Genomic DNA, 22,094 nt, shown 5'->3' on the forward strand with positions numbered 1-22,094 from the left:
TTTTAATTAAGATAGAGTTAATTAAAGAACTCGATCCTTTGAACTTTGGTGGGTGTCGAACCCACGACCTTTGCTGGTAATTAAGGTGAATTACAGTTAATTTAGCAAAGCTGTTGCAAAACCACTACTACACTTGCTCAAAGAGGTAGGTAATGCTTTGTTTGATCGGATGCTCGTTTTGAGCTTGTTCCTTATTAAACGTATGCTGTTGTATGTGTTGTATGGGTGATTTCAGTGAATGAATGCACTCTTCGCTTCACTTTGCTGAGAGCTTGTAGCCTCTGCCTTATGTGGGTATGAGCCATTGCTTGCATACGGAAGTGTGAGCTTAAGGGGGTATGAACCACTCATTCTCTTACGTGACGGACAAATTTATTGTTGGGTAAGCATAGAAATGCTTACTCATTTCATAAGATAACTCTATGACGGTACCTAAGCAATTCTTGTGATGTGTAAATGCGAGAGCATTGCTTGTCACTGAGTGTGTCGCTGAGTTATGCCAACCGAGTTCAGTGCCGCTGCGTTATGTTTCTGAGCGCAATGTGGCTGCTTGTGAGGTCGAAACAACGCAAGACGACAAACCGACCATATTGCCATCTCTCAGCTGAGTTTTATTTGCGGAGTTTTCATTAAAGCAGTGTTTCAAGCACATTATGTGGAGTGTTCTTTATAGATGACACCACTTTTCAGCACGATGACACCACTTTACCGAGCGATGACGATGCTTTTCCGAGCGGTACCATGGTGTTGACACTACATTTCTTGATGGGGTTCGTATGCGAACTCCACCTCATACTAAAAGTATGAGGTGGAGGTGAAGTAAAAAGTATCAGGTACCCGTCAATCGACGGGTACCTGAAGATTTTGCATTTTGTCGTCGTCGTCGTCCACGGACTCTAGCGACGGCGCCTGCGGGCCCTCGACAAAGCGAAAGGCAGAACGAGTGGTTGCAGCCCGCCGCGCTCACTCCGCAGCCGCTCGCGCTGCCGTCTGCTGAATCTCCCGTCAGGCAGTGCCGAAGCACGCGCACAGACTCGGATATATTCATCATTGTCGCCTGTTGAATGCTGATGCAATGCAATCGAAGAAGAAGAGTGTTATAGCGGGACTATCTTAGGGCTAAGCAACGCTGTGTTACCATGTGTCACGTGACGGCGGCTTTCCGCCAGTCTGTACTCTGCCTCCGGCAATAAAGGATGTAACAAAGAGGCTTGTTCGAACAGCCACGTCTGCGATGAGCTCCACTGGAAACAGCGCGTCGACCCTCGGCCGAGGATCACACTCACTATCAACTACTGATTCCGGTAATTATAAAGTCATTCTCCCTCGTCTACCGACGGGCAACACCGTTCCGAATTCAGTTTTCCTGCGTGCTGACCAGGCAGGGTGGCCGTATCTTTCGCGATGCACTCCTTTTAGTGCTAAATACTCGGCGCTGGACAATACCAGATGAGCCATTTGTGGTTAGTGACATGTGTTAACAGCATCGCGTAACAGAAACTTGTCGACAAAGTCAAGTTGTTGGTGGGGCCTGAAGTGCCTTGTCATAGACCCGGAATGTAAAAATATCAAGATGAAGCTTCTTTGGCGTCCCCTACACCTCGAACAGAGACGGATTGTTGAAACGCTAGAGCCATATGGCACAGCGCAGTCCATCACGAAAGAAATGTGGCGGTGTGGTGGCATGGAGGTCTGGCAAATGACTAATCGAGACGTGGCGTTTACATTGAAAGATGGAGTTTCTGCCAGTAATCTGCCACATCTATTAAGTATGTACGGCCACCAGTGCCTTATCTTGGTTCCTGGCCGACCACCACTTTGCCACCGGTGCAACAAAGTTGGGCACATTCAGCGACAATGTAGAACAGCACGCTGCAGTAACCGTAAGCTACGGTCACCCTGCTGATGTATGCATCGGAACCTACGCTGACAAGCTTCCTGGAAATAAATCAGCTGGGGATGATACCATCACCGATCGTCTAATGGACGTGAGCAAAGTTGTGGATGCAACTTGTGAAACATTCCCTGAGACTCATCGACAAAAACAGATTAAGCCGTCATCGGCTGACAATAGCGTTAGCCAGAAGCCTGCGAGCGAGGATAAGACTAAGGTGCCTGATGACGAGCCAACTGTGTCATGGGCAGAATCGCCACCAGTTCAAAATCGCCCACCGTAAGTGGAATCTGGATCGATGTGCGAGGCCACTGGGAAGTGTCCAGCACCATCTGACAATCCATCGTCCTCGTGAAAGGAGGCTCGCGTTCCCGAAATGTCGAAGTTGACAAAACCGATGCGGGGAACGCCAACTCCTGCAGACGCCCCTTGTGTTAACGTGCACCAAAAGGTCCATAGTGCATCACCTCATCGAGATGGGAGTGGTGCACCTCTGGAGCAGCGTTTAAACGCTGCACCTGCATAGGTAATCATGGCGGGCGCTTTTCCTTTCAATTTTGGTACTTTAAATGTCCGTGACTTACGCAGTAAGCGACGGCAAGTACAGCCTTTTCATTTGTTACGCAATAGAAAATTGCTGCTATCCAAGAAACAAAGATTGAATTCGACGAAAACACAGAAGTAGCTCTATCCCCATTCCTATCTGACTATAATGTTTGAGTCAGCCATGCAGTAGGCGTTTCTGCAGGTTGTATGTTATTTGTTAGTAAACATTCTTCATGTGATTTGCCACATTTGTTTACAGATAGGGAAGGGCACCTAACCTGTTGCGATATTGATATCAGTGGTATGAGCTTTAAATTTGTGTGTGTTTATGCACCGAACAAGTTACGTGAACGAGAGTTTTTCTTATCTCTAGAACATCATTTCTGTACTGATCGTGCATTGCATGGTCCTCCTTGGAGACTTTAATTGTGTATGTAACGCGCAAGATCGTAGGTCACTGAATGTGAGACATGATCCAAGTAGTGATGCGTTGCAACGCCTAATATGTGATTATCAGCTTGTGGACACTGGGGAAAATGAAAAGGCGGGATGTCGATATACGCATTTCCAGGGTACCTGGCATACAAGGCTTGATCGAATTTACGTTTCAATTAGCGCGCTACCTCTTATTTATGGTTACACTGTGCACCCTATATTCTTTAGTGAACATTGCCTAGTCTCAGCATCGTTTGGCAGCCGTCAGTACCAAAGTCGGCGTACGTGCTGGGAGCTGTGGAAGTTTAATAACCAATTACTTTCGCGTGACTGTTTCTTAAATCGTGTTACTGAGCTTATAGCGCATGTGTCATACCGCAGGGACTTGCCACTCGTTTCTGTGTGGGAATTATTCAAACAGGAAGCTAAAATTATAGCTATCGAAGAATCATCAATATTGGCCTTTGACAAAAAGAATGATTACAAATCATTGTATAGACTTCTGAGGGATTTTTTCATCATCATCATCATTTTATTTTATGAAACCAGTACATCAAAACTTGATCGGACCCATAGCCAGCTCGGCTAGTGAAAGCTCCAAATACAAGATATTCACTAAAGAAATGGCAGACGTTCAAACTACATGTACAAAAGGACGTGCGATACTACAATAGCCCTATTGCAAATATGTGAAGCGCATACATATTCTGAAAAACAAGAAAAAGTAGGTTTATAAAGATACAAAAACAAACACAAAGGTATTTAGTCCCACAGTTCTGAACAGACAAGAACAATGTTTTTCAATAAGGCCTAAAAATTGTTGGAATCGTTGTCATAGGGAATCTCATTCCATATCTGAGCACCATTGTACTCCAATAGCCTTTCGCCGTAAGTGTTATGACAAGGTGGTAGGTTAAATTTATTATTGGCGACTCTTGATTGTCTCAGCGGCAATTGTAAGAGGAAATGGATCATTAGTTCTTATTACTGTGTTTATTATTTTAGCTATATTTAGTTTGTAAGCAACTGATACTAATACTCGCAGTTCTTGAAAGAGTGGTCGATCAGGGTCGGTTGTCTTTGCGAAGGGTGTGGTACGAACACGTTTCTGAAAGCGTAAAATTGATTCTAAATACATTTTATAGGTACCACCCCATGTCTCTAGGCAGTAGCATAAGTGACTATGGACAAACGCGTATTACAATGTGCGTAAGATCGGTGCACAAAAACATTCCCTCGCCCTTAATAAAATATGACAGCCATAAGCTAATTTGGCGCAAACATTTTTAATTTGTTACTTCCAAGGCATGTGCGATTCAAAGACTAGACCCAAGTACTTGGTGTGGGAGACATTAAGAAAATACGTACCGTTTAAGGTTAAAAATAAATTATCACCGCTAATATTCTTTTTTTTAAAATAAAGTATACCTTGTTTTGTCGGTGTTAAGTGTGAGCCGATTGTTTACGAACCACTGCGAAACTTTACTAAGCTCCTCGTTAATTTTGCCCTCCAGATCCTCTATTGTATCTCCTGTAAAAGACAGCGCAGTGTCATCAGCGTATATAACAGCTTCAGAATAGTTCAGAAACAATGGAAAGTCATTGATGTGTATAGAAAAAAGGAGCTGCCCGAGTACAGAGCCCTGTGGCACGCCAAGTGTGATTTTTTGAGGAGCGGAGATATAGTCTCTGGTGACAACGCATTGCTCTCGACCAGAAAAGTAACTCTTAATTAAATCATAAATTTCCTCCTTAAACCATAAGTCTCTATTTTTTGTAATAATATCAAATGGTCAACCGTGTCAAACGCGTTTGATATGTCTAAGTAAACAACTACGGCCAGTTTGTTCCTATGTGATACGGTGTTTATCAGCTGTGTGAGGACCAGAACTGCCGAGGAAGTGGATCTTTGGGGTCGGAAATCGTGCTGATTTGGACAGAGGACATTGCACTTATTTAAAAAGCTCTGCATTCGCTTGCACAGCACCTTCTAGAATGCTGTATTAATTACACTGAATACCGAAATCGGCCTATAGTTGGATAGAATGGACCACTCACCACCTTTAAAGACAGGCGTGACCTTAGCGGCTTTGAGCTCATGAGGATACACTCCACTTCTCAGGGAATTATTAAAAAGATGCAACAAATATCAATATTGTTTTTTATAAGACTCACAGGTATTGCGTCTAAGCCTGCTGCTTTGCCTATTGAGGGACTGCTGACTGCCGCTGTCACTTCCTCTATTGATAAGTCAGGCAGTGGGAAAGTATTGTCAACACGCTCAGGCATTCTTAACAAGGCTACATCAATATTAATCCGTGAGGCCAGCGAAGGTCCTATGGAGGCAAAATGGGCATTAAATAATTCAGCCATGTCTTCGTTAGCTGGTTCAGGCACTCTTGAACGAAGGCCAGTTGCATCATTAACTATGTCCCACATTTGTTTCGTATTATACCGAGTCTCCTCTACAAGTGACGAAAAATATTCTTTTTTCCTCTTCCTCATGAGAGACACAGATAGGTTGCGGTAGCGTTTAAACTTGCTTAGATAATTCAAGTTTATTTACCAGACAATATGCTGGAAGGTCCGCTGGGCTAAAAGCCGTAAAAACGGCTTGACGGGGCCCAGGTAACCGTTACATGGCAGCGGCTATACAAAGTGCAGAGGAAAAGTACTAAGATACACTGTTACAAAAAATGAAAAAGATGCAGATCACAATGCATAATACAACATTCATAAATCACACAAATACATTTGAAATACGATGCACATGAAAATGCATATGCAAATTTCGACACATAGTACCGCATATTTACACTCACACAAACACTCTAAAAATGCTGCAAAAAACTAATGTTTTTAATAACCGATTTGCAGGCAGCATATATGTTATATATAGTAGATATTTTAAGATACTGAGTCTTTTACTAGCAAACAATAGAACAAAAGAGAGCGTAACTGTTTTTTACTGCAACTGGTTGTGTTTTCATACGTGTTTAGTGTTGTTGGGACGTTGTATGCCAAAGTTTGATATTTATAAGTTGTACGAAATCGCGGTATAGACCATATATGGGTGTTTCTTGTAGGTACTGTGATAACACGACGCCCTAGACATGATAAGGCTGTAATAAAGTCCGAGAGTTCTCTATTTGAAAAGTAGAGTGTGTTCAACAAGCGGTATGAGTAAATATTGTCAACCCGAACGATACTGAACCTTTCAAATGATTTGCGTGTGTTTCCCAGACGTTCAATGTTTCCAACGTAGCGAATTATCCTTTTTTGTAGAACAACTATTTTATTTATGTTTCTTTTTGTTGTTGTGCCCCAAATCAACGTACAATAATTTAGATGTGAGTTAAATAATGCGTGATATATTTGAAGTTTGGCCTTGAGTGGCAGCAGACTACGGCAGCGAGAGACGACTCCTGTTACAGATGAGATTTTCCTACATAGGTAATTAACGTGAGCATCCCAACTTAAGTTCGATGAAAAGTATACCCCAAGTATTTTATGCGTATCAACAATATCTATTTGCTGTGAATCAAGAATTAACGGCTGGTGAGTAGGTACTATTTTATTTTTAGCATGAAATATTACAGCTTTAGTTTTATTTGGATTAATCTTTAGTCTATTGATTTTTGACCACGAGGAAATCTCCGAAAGTACGTCGTTAGCTCTGGATATTAGATGAGGCAGGTTAATGTCAGAGATAAGTATCGTTGAATCATCTGCGTATATTACGTACTTAACTGTTGTGTCCGTGTTCACGATATCGTTGATATAAACATTGAACATCAGGGGGCCCAGAATACTCCCTTGCGGTACACCGCAAGTGATAGGTAAGAATGACGAGCTACATTTATTAATGTGTACACTCTGTAATCTGTTTTGAAGATAGGATTCTAGTAAAGATAAGCAACTACCACGAATGCCATTTGATTCTAGTTTGTGCAAAAGAATGCTGTGGTCAAGGGAATCAAAAGCTTTGCTGAAATCTAAAAAAATACCGAGTGTGAATTCGTTTTTTTCAATGCGATGAACTATAGCTTCTTTCAGTGTCAGCAATGCAGTTTCAGTAGACCTGCCGCTTCGAAAGCCAAATTGTGCGTCTGTTAGGACATTAAATTTATTGAAGAACCGCGTAATTCGAACAAAGATAATTTTTTCTAGGCACTTAGAGAAGACAGGAAGGACAGAAATAGGCCTGTAATTACTTTCTACGTTACGATCGCCTCCCTTAAAAATGACTGATACTCTGGCTCTTTTCATAGCTTCTGGAAAAACTCCAGATTCAATAATTAAGTTAAAGATATGTGCAAGAACTTCTGTGATGAAATGTATAACGTGTTTTATAGGAGAGATCTGCAAATTATCGGCATCGAGTGATTTAGTATTATTTAAGCCCATAAAAGTCTGACACACTTCATTTTTATCTGTTGGATCAAGAAAGATGCTCTGCTTCATATTACCGCGTCCTGTAGCCAATTGCATATGTTCATTACATGGAGTTACTGCGTTTAGGAAGTGGTCATTGAAGTGATTTGCGAGTGCTGTGCCAGTTAAATCACGACCGCCAAGTGTTAAGGATTGAGGCAGAGCATGTTTATTTTCACGCCCAAGTATATTATTGATGAGCTTCCAAGTGGCGTTACTTCGTTGTCGACTAGCATTTTCAAAAATACGACGATAATAGGCTTCTTTAGCACGTCTAAGTTCTGCATTTAGTCGATTTCGAAGTTTCTTAAATTCTTTCAACACTTCCATAGAGCGTGTGCGCAAGAATGAATGATAACAGATATTTTTACTTTTTATCATTTTCAGATGCTCACGGGTGACCCAAGGTTTTTTAGACTTTTTTACAGGTTTGAAAGTTTTGAAAGGAAAATGTTTCGCGTAAATACAAGTAAAAATTTTAATGAAATCATCATAAGCGTCATTTGCAGTTTTCTTATCCTTTACAGTGGACCAGCTTTGATTCATTACGTCGTCTTTGAATAATTCAATACTCTCAGCTGTTATTTGTTGAATAATCAGCTGCTCCTGTCGTAAACTTTTATTTAGTGGTTCGTTATCGTAATTTAGAAAGACAGGACAATGGTCACTAATATCCGATGTAATAGTACCTGCGCTGTAGACAATAGTGTCAATATTTGTCACAATAAGATCTAAAGCCGATGCTGTAGAGCATGTAATACGAGTGGGTGTCGTAATTAAGTTAGTAAATCCAGTGGAATTTAACAGGGTGTTTAGTTCGCGGGTGACATTGGTTTCTTCCATAATATTAATATTGAAATCTCCTGCAGAAACCAGGTGTAAGCTGTTATTGCAAACATATTCCAAAAAAGTTTCAAAGAACTGCAAGAAATTGGCAATACTTCCGCCTGGGGGTCGATACAGTACCGAAAACAGCTCAAGCTTACAATTAATTGTTAGTATTTCATAATCATCAGTTACTACAGTAAATTGAGGGACAATATAGCAATTCTTTTTTGTTGTAATGAGCAGGGCCACACCCCCACCTCGTTTGTTTGGACGATTTAGGGAAAATAAATTGTAACCGTCCAAATTGAATGCCTGATCATCATTTCTTCCCCAAGTTTCCGTCAACATGATAGCGCTAAAGGTTAACTGAAATTGTTCCAGAAGAATTGCGACATCATCCTTCTTGTGTTTAAGTGATCTTGTATTAATATGTAGAATAGAGTCACTTGTTTGGTGACGTGAACTAACGCACTGGGGAAGGGCAAACTCCAGATAATCCATATCAGGAAGAAAAAAAAGTTACTATAAATAGTCAAGCACGTTACTCTACTTCAACAACCGCCCTGCCTTACAAAAATCTTATCGATGTCGCGCTCGCTTGGTATGTGCACAACAGGTGTTGCGTCGGACTGTCTAGCGTATATCTTTCCGTTAAAGGACCACACTGATTTCCATTTCATTTCATATTTCTTTTTCACCGCAAGTGAAAGCAGCCTTTTCAGCGTCGGGCAAAGATGCTCATTTACGTACACAGGCGGCGAAGAAGGTGTTGAGCTGCTTATGCCCAAGTCTGCATTAGTGAGGCGTGCCTTTTTGGCTTTTCTCAGTACATTATCGCGCTGTACACGAGACTTGAACTGAACAACAATGTGGCTTTTGTTCTCTATTCCACTTGGTACGCGGTGACATGCTTCCATGTCACTTCTAGCAATCGGCTTACCGATGGCTGCACCAAGTTTGCACAGCAGGTCATCGACACATTCGTTTTCCTTCTTAATGACACCCTGCAGTTCCAAATTCACGTTCCTAGAGTACTACTCACTGCTAGTTACTCGATGCTCTAGATCATGCAAATAGTTTTTTAGGGTCGCGTTTTCTTGGCGCATAGTGGCATTTACAGTTTCGAGCTGAACGTTTTTGGCAACAGCTTCGTCCAGTTTTTTCTTTAAGTCTGCGATTGTGTCATGAGCATAGTCGATACTTTTCGTCATGTTTCTTTGCTCTGTTTTCAATTCTCGTATATCATTTCTGAAATCTCTTTCTACAGTCTCGCGAAGCATTTTAAGTTCCTGCTGTACTTCTTCCTTCAATTTCAGGCATTCCATCTTTACTTCCTCTTTGATTTTTGCCATAACGAATCAGTTACTGACTTATAAATCCTAGGTATGGAAATGTCAAACAAATACGGCAACACACAGAATAACACTGACAACTTGGCAGCAGCGGCGGAACACTGAACAGAAAAATTCGCTATAAGAAATGCAATTCGCCTAAACACTGACCTGTACAGAAGCAGATAAATTAACACGACGTTCACAGTTCCGTCGCCACTGCCAAGTGAAGCAGCCGCTGACGGGAATGCTCCTTTTGTAGACTGTAGCTTGTCACGTGGTATGAGGCAGTAGTAGCACGCAGGCGCCCGACAGCACGCAGGCGCAGCTTGTTCCACGCCAACCTTGCGTCCGAGCTTGGGCGCTTGGGCCGCCTGGGTGTCACCGGTGAATGAATGCACGTGAGCCTGTACAGAAGCAGATAAATTAACACGACGTTCACAGTTCAATAATAATATCAATATAATATCAATAGTCGTTCGTTCTTAGTTGCTTCCATTTATAGTACCATTTGTCATTTTCCTTCAGTATGTTTAAGATCTCAGTTGTCATCCAGGAACATGTTGGCTGGCTGTATTTTTTAGTGGCCACTGTAGAGCTCCGGCTAATATCGGTTTTCAGAAGAGCTAGGAATTGTGCGTACTCAACATTAACATCCTTGTCATAGGAAGAAGTAAAAGTGGTTTGTTTAAGTATTTTGCGTAGTAAAACATAATTGATTTTAGTACGCATTTTGCTGAGTGATGTCTATTTGATTACGTAGCTCTATTTCAAATAAGACAAGTATCGGCAGGTGGTCAGCAATCATATCAGCACAAGTACCAGCTCTCACACCTGTATCAATGTTGCATAGGGCATGATCTATTAAAATGCATGAGGTACTCGTTATATGGGTTGGTTCTGAGATGAGATTACGCAATGCGAACGATTCGAGGAGAAGGGTATAGTTATTCTGTGTGCCAGATAATAGATCAATATTAACATCTGCCACAATGATTACGTTGCATTTCCCACCAAATATTTCTGCAAGGATAGTTTCAAATTTTTCAAGAAAGACCGTTATCGATGAGTTAGGTTGCTGGTATAGTACCCCAACTATAAGTCCATTGGAAAGCTTTATAAAAAGTGTTTCAATACAATTATCACAAAGAGATGCCAAGGTCAGCACTTGGTACGCAAGGTTATCTTTTACAAAGAGTCCAACCCCGCCTTTTCTCGTATGTGATTCACGAGGTCGAGACAAGAATTTATAACACAGAAGACAGACTGATTCATCACCCTTGAGCCACGTTTCACTCAATGCAATGACATCAAAAGAGGATTCGTACCTTGACAAATGCGCAACCAAATCATTTAGATTTTTTCTAACACTGCGTACATTGCAATAAAAAACTGAAAACTTTTTACCGCGCATCAGTTCTTCAACTTCAGAAAATGAAAAAGCCAAGAAGGACAAGTGTTGCAACTTAACGCATTTTCGAAGTGCTCGCACCTTTATCGCCTTATCTGGCGATCCTTCGAGTTCGGATTATCACTACTAACACGTGCTCCTTTCTATCTTCCTGCCACTCGGCTACTTATAAATACGCTCTACACCTTTGAATAAACGTTCATTTTGTTCTACTGACTACGCTGATGCTTCACTGGTCTGGCGTTATTGCGAGCACGCCATGGCTATGCTACAGTGGCGACGAGGATGGACATCGCCCATGCAGTGAAAGTCGACGCTGAACCGGAACCCACGCAGAACCGAGAAACCAAGGTCATCATGGCTCACCAACTTCCCGACTTCGAAGAAGGCAAAGATAAGTGGAAGCCGTACCTTATAAAAGTAGAAGCATACTTTGAAGCGAATGCGATTGAAGACTCGACTAAGAAAAGTGCATTGCTTGTTGCTGCGTTAAATACGCATACGATCCAAGTGCTGGCAGGGAAGGTGGCTCCACGCAAGCCAAATGCATTGACGTATGAAGAAGTCGTCGAAGTTTTGAGTGAGCACTACAGTCCCAAGAGACACGAAATCACCGAAAGCTACAAGTTTTTCAGTCGTTGTCAAGCGGAGGGCGAGCCTGTTAATGAATTCCTGGTAGACATTCGCCGAATAGCTGACAATTGCAATTTTGGCAGCGCTTTGGATCGCATGCTTCGAGATCGCATTGTTTGTGGAATACGGTCAGGTGCCCTGCAGAAGCAGCTACTGGCACAGCGGGAATTAACGATACAAGACGCTGAAGCGATGGCCCTAGCTGAGGCTGCGGATAGTGATGTAAAAGAGATGATCGGACCGGCAACGACACCCGTGCTAAAAGTACAGGCGTATCAGAGAGAAACTCTAGTGGATGAGAGGAGGGCTGCCGCACGTCAAGAATGCGCAAGGTGCGGTAGTACAAAACTTAATGACGCGTGTTGCCCCTGGTCTAACGCTCGCTGTTACCGCTGTGGACGACGTGGTCACCTTGCAAGGAAATGTCGAAGTCGCGGGGCTCGAGAACAAGGCACTGCAAGGACAGCCCAAACTAACACCCTCTTGGGGACGGAAGCCTCAGCCGACGAGGAATCCGAAGCCGCCCACATTTGGACTTGGGTATCCCAACGAAAAAGCTGTCTGGAACCGCCGATCCGCCGAACGTTTGCTTGGTGCGGTGTGCAGCTCAGCATGGAAGTTGATACCGGGTCGCCCGTTTGTGTCATCCCGCGTGAGCTATATTATAAGCACCGTGAGCAATGGCCGAAACTGAAACCGTCCAGTCTCAATTTATCTTGCTACACAGGACGCCTTCCAGTACTTGGGGAGCTTGCGCTCCAGGTTTGTCATAAAGGGGTGACAGTGGAGTGTGCGCTGACAGTCTTGGACTGTGCGGGACCAAGCCTCTGCGGTCGCGATTTAATCCAGCGGCTGAACAGCGCAGGTGCTCCAGTGATTAGTTTTGTAGAGACCTCGGCGGCAACAAATGACTCGAGCGAATCCAGCGTGAACAGCATATTCAATGACTACAACGACGTGTTCTCCGAGGAACTGGGGCTAATCAAGGGTCCTCCAGCCAGCCCGCACATGAAGGAAGGCGCCGTACCCAAGTTCTGCAAGGCCAGACCCATTCCATACGCGCTACGCGAGCGAGTGTCACTCGAGCTAGACCGTTTAGTTTCTGTGGGCGTGCTGTCGCCGGTGGCACACTCTGAATGGGCAACGCCCATAGTCGTAGTGCTTAAGAAAGACGGCGCAGTAAGAATCTACGGCGATTTCAAGGCCACAGTAAATCCAGCGTGTGCAACTGAGCAATACCCATTGCCAATAATTGAGGATATGTTTGCCCGATTACACGATGGGGACTATTTCAGCACTCTGGATTTACGGGATGCATACAATCAAGTGGCGCTAGACGATAACGCGAAGAAAGTTTGCGTCATTAATACGCCAAAAGGGCTATTTTGCTGCAATCGACTTCCTTTCGGTATAGCCTCAGCGCCCGCAATATTCCAAAGGGAAATGGATGAGGTATTGGCTGGCCTTCCAGGAGCACAGGCTTATCTTGACGATGTGCTCATTTCCGAAAAAGCGAGTGACGGCGGCAAAAGGCTGAAAAACGTCTTACAGCGCTTCCGAGAGCGCGGTGTAAAGCTAAGGTTCGATAAATGCAACTTGCGCAGCCCAGCAGTAACTTATCTAGGCCATCGGATCGATCGTGATGGGCTTCATCCGACAGAAAAAAACCTTGACGCTATCATGAAGGCACCGAGCCCCTGTAATGTCAGTGAGCTACGTTCATTTTTGGGTATGATTACTTTTTACGCGCGGTTTCTGCCGAGCATGTCAACCACACTTGGCCCATTGTATCAACTGCTTGAAAAGAATGCACGCTGGCAATGGAAACAGCCGCAAGAGCAGGCGTTTGATCTTGCTAAGCAAAGCCTTAAAACAGCCAAGGTTCTTGTTCATTTCGACCCTTCGAAGGAACTTAAACTGGAGTGTGACGCGTCTCCGTACGGTGTGGGAGCTGTCTTGTTTCACACGACCGGTAACGTTCACAGGCCCATTGGGTTCCGCTCGCGAACATTAACGCAGGCGGAGCGCAACTATTCGCAGCTCGAGCGAGAGGCACTGGCACTGGTATTCGGCGTCACGAAATTCCGTGACTACCTTCTAGGTCGGGAATTTACCTTAGTGTCTGACCACCAGCCATTGTTGGGCCTGCTGAAATCGGACAAGCAGACGCCTACAATGGCCGCCGCACGGATACAACGTTGGGCACTCCACCTGGGGGCCTACCGCTACCGGCTACAGTATGCACCAGGACGACAGATGCTGAACGCTGACGCCCTCAGCCGACTTCCGCAGAGATCTCCGGAATCTGACGATGACGGTGAGCCGCCCGAATATGTGCTGTCGCTAAGCCAGCTGAACAATGGCACCATCACAACGCGTGAGCTGAAAGCATTAACGGCTTTTGACCCTGTCCTGGTCGAGGTAAAACGGTACATATTACATGGGTGGCCCAGAAACGCAAACGGAATGGCCCGGGCCGTCCTGCCGTTTTTTGACCGCAAGCTCGAATTATCCGTAGCACATGAACTGGTGTACTGGGGTAACAGGGTCATAATACCGACCGAAGCTAGGGAGCGAGTGCTGCATCTTCTACATGAAACGCACCAGGGTTCACCGGCAATGAAATCTGTCGCTCGTTCTTTGTTCTGGTGGCCAGGCCTCGGCAAAAATATCGAAGACGTGTCTGCACAATGCCAGTTCTGTGTGCAAAATCTGCCGATGCCAACTGCAGCTCCCATCGTTAACTGGCCTGAAACAGGCGAAAGGTGGTCCCCTATTCACATTGACTACGCGGGTCCGATCTGCGGAAAAATGATACTCGTACTAGTCGATGCACACACCAAATGGCTCGAAGCAATACCTTTGTCACATGCCTCAACGCAGACTACCACTGACTGTCTGCGTGGCATTTTCAGCAGGTTTGGAATACCGCGCACGATCGTTTCTGACAACGGGACCCCATTTGCCACTCAAGACTTCGCGTTGTTCGTGGCAAACAACAACATTGTGCACCTTCGATGCGCTCCATACCATCCCCAGTCTAATGGTGCGGCGGAAAGGGCAGTACGAACGATAAAAGATGGTCTTCGAAAAATTACGAAAGGAAAACTGGAAGAGAACCTAGTACGGTTGCTTTTTAACTACCGGAGGACTCCGCAAAAATCCGGTAAATCCCCAGCAAAGCTACTTTTGGGCTATCAAATACGCTCACGCTTTGACACATGCTTTCCTCCAGCACTTGCAGGACCAAAAGAGGACCAAGATGACTGGCTGCCACTACCTGCAAGTGAAGTGTATGCCCGCAATTACGGTGTGGGGAGCAAGTGGACGCCCGGTCATGTGAAGGCGACGTCGGGAGCGAGAATGGTGACCGTGGAAACATCGGACGGAGTCATCCAGCGGCACGTGGACCAGGTCCGCCCGCGACAGGAAGTACCAGGGGACAAACCGACAGTAACTACAACCACCACACATCGCAGTGAGCCGGACCAAGCAACACAACTACAGCATCCAGAAACGGTGAATCTGGATGAAGGCATAACTGCTCGGCGCATTCCAAATGGCACCCGTTCTCCAGACTTTGCGGCACCAGATATTCCAGTGGCCCCGTTGCATACAGGTGTCGCCCAACAAACGCTGAGACGCTCAACGAGAGGACGCAAGCCAGTGCAACGCTTGCATTTCTGAGGAGGAAGGAATGTTGCAACTTAACGCATTTTCGAAGTGCGCGCACCTTTATCGCCTTATCTGGCGATCCTTCCAGTTCGGATTATCACTACTAACACGTGCTCCTTTCTATCTTCCTGCCACTCGGCTACTTATAAACACGCTCTACACCTTTGAATAAACGTTCCTTTTCTTCTACTGACTACGCTGATGCTTCACTGGTCTGGCGTTATTGCGAGCACGCCATGGCTATGCTACAACAAGCAAATTCCACATCACCAAAAAAAAAAATGGGAAAAGCAGACTCGCACAACATTCATCAGATCATCCTCACATGGGACGTGTAATATAGTGGCATTTTCTGTTCTGCGCATCAAAACCTTCCCCTTCGTCACCCAAACACATTTCCATCCTTTGTCCCGGTTTGCTTGCTTTGCTTTAGTGAGGAGTAGCTTAGTTTCAACGCAAAGATGCTCATTAATATACAGCGGCTGCTATCCGTCGAAACCAAGGAGGCCCACGTTCAGTTGAGTTTATTTAGCGGCAGTGAGCACCCGGTCCCGGGTCTACCTGGTTGAAAGCTTGACTACGACATTTGGCTTGTCTTTATCTTTAGAGCGAACTCTATGCACAATGTCAATATCGGATTCGGCAATATCAGCGCCCAGGGACATAGCCACTTTCTGCACAGCTTTTAAAAGGTTGCTGAACAATTGGAAGCCCCCTTATCTCGAGGTTTGAGTACCGACTGAACTGTTTTAATTCCAGGATTTCTTTCTTAGCTTCCTGCAGTTCTGTGCGGAGAAGTTCATTTGTGTTTTGACACTGAACATTTTGCGCTTTCACCTCGGCAAGCTTACGACGAAAGGTTTCAACATCACCCTTAAAACACTCGAACCCTTCATTCATGAAATCGGTCGATTGCCTTATGCCCGTGAGTTCGGCGCAAATTTATGTACTGGAGCTCCCCATTTTTTCTACATTAGTCATCATACCAGAGGCAAACGCATCCAGCTTAGCTACTAGTTCATTTAGTACTTTCACAACTTCTTTGATGCTACTCGTGGTTTTCTCCGTAATATCCTTAGCGACCTCGTTTAGCGGTCTCGTGTTACGGTCCCCCATTTTAGCGCTTAGTAACTCCGCCAGGACAATCGAACAGCAGCCCGATTTCAACTACAGCCAGCAAACCACAACACACGCGGCAGCAACAGCAACGCAAATGCGATGAAGCCGCTTACAAGAAGACAAATAAATAACCACCAACCTGCAAAAGTAGATGCGCTTGAGTATTCAGCGTCCGCACGCCATCGCCGTCACTGCTAAAGTGATGCTCGCCGCACGAAAACAACGCCCACTAATCGCGGCGATTCCAAGTTTCTTAACTTTGGTATCAGATGGCGTCACTGACGATGCTGCAAGCGGTGCGAATGCAGTGTCGCCTCACAGGCCAGGAAATCGAGGATGCATCGCTGGCGTGAAAGAAGGCTTCTTCCAGCACTCCAGAAAGAAGAAGCCAGGCCACCAACTGCAAAAATAAATGCGCTTGAGTATTCAGCGTCCGCACGCCATCGCCGTCACTTTGGCAGTGACGGCGATGCATATGAATATTGCGTGAGCTTGAATGTGTACATCCGGGTCAATATAGTGATGATATTCATAAGGTCAAGGCACAGTTTCAAACTTTGAACACAGAAAAATACAGATGTGAACTAGTGCGCGAGAGCAGCGTTCCCTGGAAAAACAGCCTTGCAGTAGGGCCCTTGTGATGGGCGCCAACACGCGCTGTCTAAACAAATACTACGTATAGAGTACGGTGGAATCATTGTTAATGAAATTACTCTAATAGCTAAAGCGTTTTTCGAACATTATCAAAAACTATTTCGAGACCATAACCAATTGGATACAGATGCTGCCAAAAACGTGTATCGTTGCTGCCCCAGTTAAATCAGGATGATTATGATTATACAAATGAAAACATTCATATTCATGAGGTAACTGCATGCACCGATTCGTCAGCGAAGGGCAAGACACCCGGCCCGGATGGTCTTACTACCAAATTTTATCAGTGTTTTCGTTCCTTCTTATCACCATTATTATTTCAAGTGTACCGTGAGGCCTTGGAAGTAGGGTACCTAACAGCCACAATGTACGAAGGGCACACCGTCCTTATAGCCAAAAGCGATGATGAGACTAAATTGAAAAAAGTGGACGGATATCGGCCCATCTCCTCAAGCAATGTGGATTATAAAATTTTTGCAGAGGTATTACCTAACCGGTTCTAAGTTAAGTTATAACCTCACCGTTTCTAACCGTGATCATCAAACATGTGGCATCAGGGGCCGGGACATTCAGACGAACATTCATGTTGCGAGATCGATGCTAGAGTGTGTAGTAGAGGGAATTGGACAGGTGGCAATGGTACATCTAGATCTGGCTAAGGCGTTCGACAGGGTGAATCACTCATTCCTGTTTACTGTAGTAGAGCACGTGTTTGGGCTGCCTCGGTGCAGCTCAACAGCAGCAACAATTGCCATCGCGGGAGACCATATGATCGATACACATGTAGCTGTCGACTCTCTCAGAGGGCACATTCGCGATCTGTCAAGGATCCCCGACCAACATTTGGCCCCCCTACCAGCTGAGAGACCTCAAACGACCTTTTGAAGAGCGATTAGTGACTTCGTCGTTCCAGCTAACCAGGTTACAGTTAGATTCACATTGTCATACATGACTACATCTACGTCGGCAGAACTTGCAGCTCTCCATACCGCTATTACGTACGTCACCGAAGAGCCAACAGAGAAATGCGTCGTGTGTTGTGATACTACGGCAGCTCTTCACAGTATCAAGTCTGCATTACATCACAGAACTTACGAGCAGATGATATCTGACATCAGGGAAGTGCACCACCAAGCTCTGGAAAGAAGGCGCAACATTATATTTCAATGGATTCCTGCTCACTGTGGCATCGTCGGCAACAACCTAGCTGACAAGGCTGCCCGGTCTGCCCACGAAGATACCCAGGCGCGTCCAACACCTTTGGCGAGGTAGGACGCTGCCAGGGAACTGCGCCTACTTGCACGCAACTAGTCACAAGATCTCTGTAGTTCAAGTGCCTTCAATTGCTGATTACATAGACTGGACCCCACGCTACAGCTACAAATGCCATCTAGCCTTTCCAGCGGCGAAACAACCTTGCTGTGACGCTTGTGGCTGTGAGTGGCGTTCACGAACGCACATTCCTATCGTTTTGGAATGGGGCCGAGAGGCCGATGTGCGACACCTCTGGGTGCAAGGAAATCATCGAGCACCTGTTGTGTACCTGCCCTCGCTACGATGTACAACGCCTCTCTCTGCGGGCAACTTTACACCGACTGGACTCAAGACCGTTCACCGAGTCCAAGATACTCGGACCGTGGCCGCACCCGTCACTGGCACGAAAAGCAATTCGTGCACTAGTGCAATAATTGAAGTGCACCGGCTTAAAAGACGGTTTATAGCGTCCCTGTGTATAGTGTCCCTCCCACACGCACTCAATGCTTACTCTCACCTTTGTTCCTCTTTCTATTCCCCTTTCCCCCACCTCCAGTCATCATCATCATCAGCCTGGTTACGCCCACTGCAGGGCAAAGGCCTCTCCCATACTTGTCCAACTACCCCGGTCATGTACTAATTGTGGCCATGTTGTCCCTGCAAACTTCTTAATCTCATCCGCCCACCTAACTTTCTGCCGCACCCTGCTACGCTTCCCTTCCCTTGAAATCCATTCTGTAACTCTTAATGACCATCGGTTATCTTCCCTCCTCATTACGTGTCCTGCCCATGCCCATTTCTTTTTCTTGATTTCAACTAAGATATCATTAACTCGCGTTTGTTCCCTCACGCAATCTGCCCTTTTCTTATCCCTTAAGGTTACACCTATCATTCTTCTTTCCATAGCTCGTTGCGTCGCCCTCAATTTGAGTAGAACCCTTTTCGTAAGCCTCCAGGTTTCTGCCTCGTGCGTGAGTACTGGTAAGACAAAGCTGTTATACACTTTTCTCTTGAGGGATAATGGTAACCTGCTGTTCATGATCTGAGAATGCCTGCTGTTACGTTTCGCCTCCCACGCGCGGTATAGCCGGCGCGGATGCAACGGACGCCGGGGCTTCGTTTAAAGCGGCGGACATTTTGGCCCGTTCAGCGCTGCCGCAACGCTTCCTGCCAAGCGCGTCCAGGCATGTTTCAATGCCACGTATCTTCGTGTGTGTGTGTGTGTGTGTGTGTGTGTGTGTGTGTGTGTGTGTGTGTTTGTGTGTGTGTGTTTGTGTGTGTGTGTGTGCATGTTGGTGCCCACGCTTGTCAAAGCGCGGCATCCGGGCAGAGGAGCTCCCCAACTGTGAAGCGAGGAGGTCTGACCGGCGCCGGCCTCGGCGGATGCGTCACTTCTTGTCACAACGTGTCCGGGCGCCGCCGTCACGTGCGCCTCTATCGAGGCGTTCCTTCTTGCCCTCGACTCCGAGAGTATAAAAGCAGCTGCCCCCGGACGCCAAGAGAGAGGCTTCGAATTCTTCCGTCAAGTAACGTGCTCTCCCGTCTCTCCATTTCGGTCGACCTGACCAGCCGCTTTTTTGCGGTGCTATAATAAACAAGTTGTTCTGTTAGCAGTCGACTCATCCTTTGCCAGGAGCTTCAGATACTTCCAACTGTGCCCCAGGCCACCAGGCCAACGCTACCCTTGGGGCATGCGACCCATTTGCAACACTGCCAAACACTCCCCAGCCCATTCTTATTCTTCTGATTATTTCAGTCTCATGATCCGGATCCGCGGTCCCTACCTCTCCTAAGTAGATGTATTCCCTGACCACTTCCAGTGCCTCGCTACCTATCGTAAACTGCTGTTCTCTTCCGATACTGTTAAACATTACGTTAGTATTCTGCGGATTAATTTTTAGGCCCACCTTTCTGCTTTGCCTCTCCAGGTCAGTGAGCATGCCTTGCAATTGGTCCCCTGAGTTGCTAAGAAAGGCAATGTCATCAGCGAATCTCAAGTTACTGAGGTATTCTCCATCAACTCTTATCCCCAATTCTTCCCAATCCAGATCTCTGAATACCTCCTGTGAACACGCTGTGAATAGCATTGGAGAGATCGTATCACCCTGCCTGACACCTTTCTTTATTGGGATTTTGTTCCTTTCTTTATGGAGGACTACGGTGGCTGTGGAGCCGCTACAGATATCTTTCAGTATTTTTACATACGGCTCGTCTACACCCTGATTCCGCAATGCCTACATGACTGCTGAGGTTTCGACTGAATCAAACGCTTTCTCGTAATCAATGACAGCTATATGTAAGGGTTGGTTATATTCCGCACATTTCTCTATGACCTGATTGATAGTGTGAATATGGTCTATTGTTGAGTAGCCTTTACAGAATCCTGTCTGGTCCTTTGGTTGACATAAGTCTAAGACGTTCCTGATTCTATTTGCGATTACCTTAGTAAATACTTCGTAGGCAACCGACAGTAAGCTGATCGCTCTATAATTTTTCAAGTCTTTGGCGTCCCTTTTTTATGGATTAAGATTATGTTAGCATTCTTCCAAGATTCTGGCACGCTCAAGATCATGAGGCATTGCGTATACAGGGTGGCCAGTTTTTCTAGAACAATCAGCCCACCATCCTTCAACAAATCTGCAGTTACCTGATCCTCCCCAGCTGTCTTCCCCCCTTGCATGCCTCCCAAAGCTTTCTTTACTTCTTCCGGCGGTACTTGTGGGATTTCAAATTCCTCTAGACTATTCTCTCTATCATTATCATCGTGGGTGCCACTGGTACTGTATAAATCTCTATAGAACTCCTCAGCCACTTGAGCTCCTCAGCCACCCCCAGTGCAGGGTAGCAAACCGGGTGCTCTTCTGGTTGACATCCCTGCATTTCCTGTCCTTGCTCTTGCTTTCTCTCTCTCTCTCTCTCTCTACGACAGTACTTCTCGAGTTAGACAATTAATAGCAGTTACCGAATTAAATATCCATAACGAAAGAACTACTGGTGGCTGCTCCACTGTACGGGAAACTAAGTTTTTTTCGAGTGATACAACTGCTCTTTTTTTTTTGAAGTCTTGGCGCATGATAGTTGAGGAACACTGTATAATTCATTTAGTAACCGAAATGAGGCCAAGCCGGATTCACTCAAAATCAGAATCAACAGCAGTCATGTGCAGGAGCGCTTACACTTAGACTCAAAGAAAAAGGGAAAAAAAGACAGAGAGGCTGCAATTTCGCCGGCAAGGCGAAGCAGTACTAGTGATAGCCAAGTATGAGACAATTACACGAAGGAAGATTGCAGCACCAAGTGGACTTAGGCTGTGAAATTGAACTGTCCCCTACTATGAGGTCTTGCATATACTAGTATATATATATATATATACATATACATATATATACATATATACATATACATATACATACACACATATACATATTCGCCCATTTTATTCGTTTTTCATGTAAATATACCTTCATCTGGTTGAAATGCACATGTATATTAACTGTACTGACACCATGCAATGTATTCTGATGAAGGCCGGACCTCGACCGAAACGTCAATAAAGCGCTTCATACGCGCGTCTACTTAGAGACTTATCTACTTATCCCGATTTCTCTCTCTCTCTCTCTCTCTCTCTATATATATATATATATATATATATATATATATATATATATATATATATATATATATGGTGTTCGCAAAGCTGGTCTCGCCCCAGCCCCTCCCCGGTAAAAAACAGGAACACACCGCCTATGGGTTTTCGCGTCCAAGATTTCAGACGTTCCAATACACCGACTCTATGGGGTACTGTGGCGATGCCGCGAAGGCGTCCGAATTATCGGACATGTTCGAAAAATCTGGCGTCTGGAAAATCAGTTGCTGACTG

This window comes from Dermacentor albipictus, chromosome 10 (assembly GCF_038994185.2).
Source record: "Dermacentor albipictus isolate Rhodes 1998 colony chromosome 10, USDA_Dalb.pri_finalv2, whole genome shotgun sequence".
Classification (NCBI taxonomy): Eukaryota; Metazoa; Arthropoda; class Arachnida; order Ixodida; family Ixodidae; genus Dermacentor; species Dermacentor albipictus.